The sequence below is a fragment of the Argopecten irradians genome, chromosome 3 (assembly GCF_041381155.1).
Source record: "Argopecten irradians isolate NY chromosome 3, Ai_NY, whole genome shotgun sequence".
Classification (NCBI taxonomy): domain Eukaryota; kingdom Metazoa; phylum Mollusca; class Bivalvia; order Pectinida; family Pectinidae; genus Argopecten; species Argopecten irradians.
The window spans coordinates 3,342,009-3,345,552 of NC_091136.1; positions in this window are offsets into that span (position 1 = coordinate 3,342,009).

The window sequence follows — 3,544 nt, forward strand, 5'->3', positions numbered from 1 at the left end:
TCAATCTGATTAAAATACATATCCTTATAAACACTCCGTTCAATATAGGATCTGACAATATCCCATATGTTTATATATCTTTCTTTAATATCAATAACTCAAAAATGAAAAGAATACAAATGGATCACAGCATAATTATGTTTAACACTCTTCTCTAATAACACTAAAATGTACCAGGCATATAGAAGAATAAGAAAAAATACATTATTTTGTTAAGAAGGGGCTTTTGTCAGGAGGGGCTTTTATCCTATGGGGTTTTTGTCCGGAGGGGGTTTTATCCTATATGAGCTTATGTCCCAAGGGGCTTTTGTTTTGTCCGGGGAGGTGGGGGGAGGGTGGCTTTTGTCCTACACTCGTCTAATTACGTACAGTAAGCAAGTCTGAATACTTCACATACATTTCAATACAGTGGACTTTTCTGACATAACACAGTAAAGCCAACTTACGTAATTTCTATTAGAACTGGTTTATTTCCGAAACATACATGTGTAAATTTTAATGTAATTATTTTTTAGGCTGAATTATCTCTTTAAAGTCGAGAAAATTCCAATATTCAAGGGACATCTGGAATGTACTGATCAGTAACTTTGTAGTTTTTTGTGTATGTTTTTTTTTTTTTTTTTTTTTTTTTTTGTGAAACTCGTTTTAGAATGAGTACATCGTAAACTGCGTGTGAGAGTGACAGTCTATACATTGTAACAGTATCGGAAATAAATATATAAAAACTGTATATTCCGTGTTTTACATGTAATATTCGCGCCTATAGCCAAGCTCACCTCGTATATCAACAGAAAAAAAAGAGTGCAACGTTAGGTCAAAATTTAAAGCTTCTTTGGAGAGATAAGGTCCCTCATGATGGACTGCCAGTTAATTTTAGGAGGTTAATGGGGGTATTTTCGCCTGAGAGAAACTTAATGATTTGATTCTAGGCATTTCAGGTTTGGAAGTCGTGGATAAGATCACTGTGTAGAGAACATTAGTGTTTGAGTTTTGATGTGGCGATGTTCACTCTGTATGTGGATTAGACCGAACATCTGTCACTTAAATTGAGCTCCTCCACTTTTTATTATTGTTTATTGAGACGCTTATATAAACAAGAATATCAATGAACGACCACAAAAAAAGCTCTGGATGATTCGGTCTGTACGTGGATATATGGCAAGCCGACATCGGAAATAGAATTTCCGGTATTGATACTTGTTTTCTAATTTCCGATATGAGAAATAGAATTTCCGATATTAGAAGTAAATTCCGATATCAGAAATTAAAAGTAAAACATACGTTTCGTAAACAAGTTTCTTTTGTGAAATCATAGCATGAAAAATATGAAAGTATGAAATAAGATGTTACCTATATATTGGGTGATGATCTGAACTTTGCTAATTCTAAATTATGAACAGATCTTCTTGCTACAGATGATCTTACAAGTCAGTATAAGTGCACATTTAACGTATCTACCTTAAATAATATTTTCAAATAAATTAATTTCCTATGACATCACGAGACTAAAACATATTTGATATACCCTACATATGTATCATGACCCATTTGGTGTTGATTATATCACCATTTGAAATCTATATTCTATATTTTCAATTTCCCCCGGACTTCCTTCCAACCTTCATCTAGCACCTGTGGCGCTGGCCTCAAAAAAGTGCATACACATCCAATATCTTTCAGCTAGCGCCTGATATTTTTAATAGTTTACATCACTGAGTCTGTAGACTTGTTTTACAATTGAATTACAGAATTTTAGGAAATAGTAATAAAGCAAAGATTACATTAATCTCAAGTGAGTTTCTGATAAAAAAATAGATAATACCTACCTTTATACTAAGGAGACAATATACATTACATGTACACTGCTGAATAAAAAAACCTCTGAATTTCCTCGTTTTTGGATAGTTTTAACCAACAACTCTGAGTTTTTCAGCGTGTCACGATTATATTCAGTGCGGTCAAGTTATATTCAGAATTGTAACCGAAAACTCAGCGTGTTACATTATATTCAGAGTGAAGACCGAAAACTCAGAGTGTAAGATTAAATTCAGCGTGTCAGATTAAACTCGGCATGTTCGGTTATATTCAGTATGAAAATCGTAAACTCAGAATGTAAGATTATATTCACCGTGTCAGATTAAACTCAGCATGTTCGGTTATCTTCAGTATGAAAATCGCCAACATGTAAAATTATAATATTAAATACATATTCGAAACTACAGGGGTGTATTCATTATTATACACTTAGAAGAAAAGGAAGATTCCGTGTGAACAAAAGATACTTCTGGAATACCACTTCTCTTTGTCATCTTTATTAATGAGCTCCAAAATCTGAGATTTTTTTTAATTTTTTTTTGGAGTCGACACCAAAATTTCTAAATAATTTCCAACGAAGAAGATAGGAAAATTCTGTAAAACGATTTGGACACCATGAGCAAATGGAATGAAGATTGGTTACTAAAAATGCACCCGTGTGTCTTAAAGGGCCACTACCTTTCCGAAACGGCTTTTAATTTTTAAAATGGGAATGAAAAACGAGATCGATAATTTTGTAGAGTCGCAAAAGTTATTAACTTACCGATAATACTACACATATCATCACCTTCTAAACAATTTGATTAAAATAAATAAAATGTTAATTTTCATAACGCGGGTCGTTTTATGTTTCCCGCCGTCGTCCTAAATGCCGCGTGGTAGTTGACTATCTCTGCGCCAGACGGCAAAACGGCGAAATGACTCTCCACTGTTATCATATATTACGCAGGAAATCTTGCATATGTTTGGTGTTGTTACCTCATCTTAGGCCATCGGTATATATTTTCTGATGTTATTTATGTTTTTTTAAGAAACCTTTATGTTTTGCTGCGGAAAGGTAGTGGGCCTAGGGTTAAGCAGAAAGCCCCTGTTTTAATATATGCATAAAAAATATATACAGTATATGTCCTAAATTTGATGAATTCAATCTAAAGACTTGTATGCAGGCTTCACATTTGCATAATGGAATTCAACAAAATGAGTTCGAGATTAATGGTTAAGAGGGTATCCGAATGTGGGTCTAAGACGGAAAAACACAATTCTGTAATAGATCTAGCAGAAATTGATAGCCGCGATACGAGGTAAGATTGCGCAAAAGTTTGATTTTATACCTAACAGTTATGTCGAATTAGACTCAGTTCCGCTCTCCTGACAGTGGTGCTTGGTTTTTAACTGTATTCAAGAAAAAAATCTCCGAGAGGGGGTGTAATTTTGGGTTGAAAATCCCAATTTTTGCAATTTTCAACAAAAATATTTGGTTACCATGGTTTTTACAGGGTCACAAAACAACAAAAAGCAGACCGGTCCAAAAATGAACTCTGCATGACAATTGAAAATGTTGTGTAGATTAAAAATATATATACTTTTATATAGCTGTTATTTACGGTTAAAAAGTTGTGTGTGCATAATTAAAGCCTGCACATCATTTTGCTGAATTTTTCAAATCTACCATTGACAGAAATAATGAATCTATACTGGAGTTACTGGCCCTGATACAGCTCTTTTATGC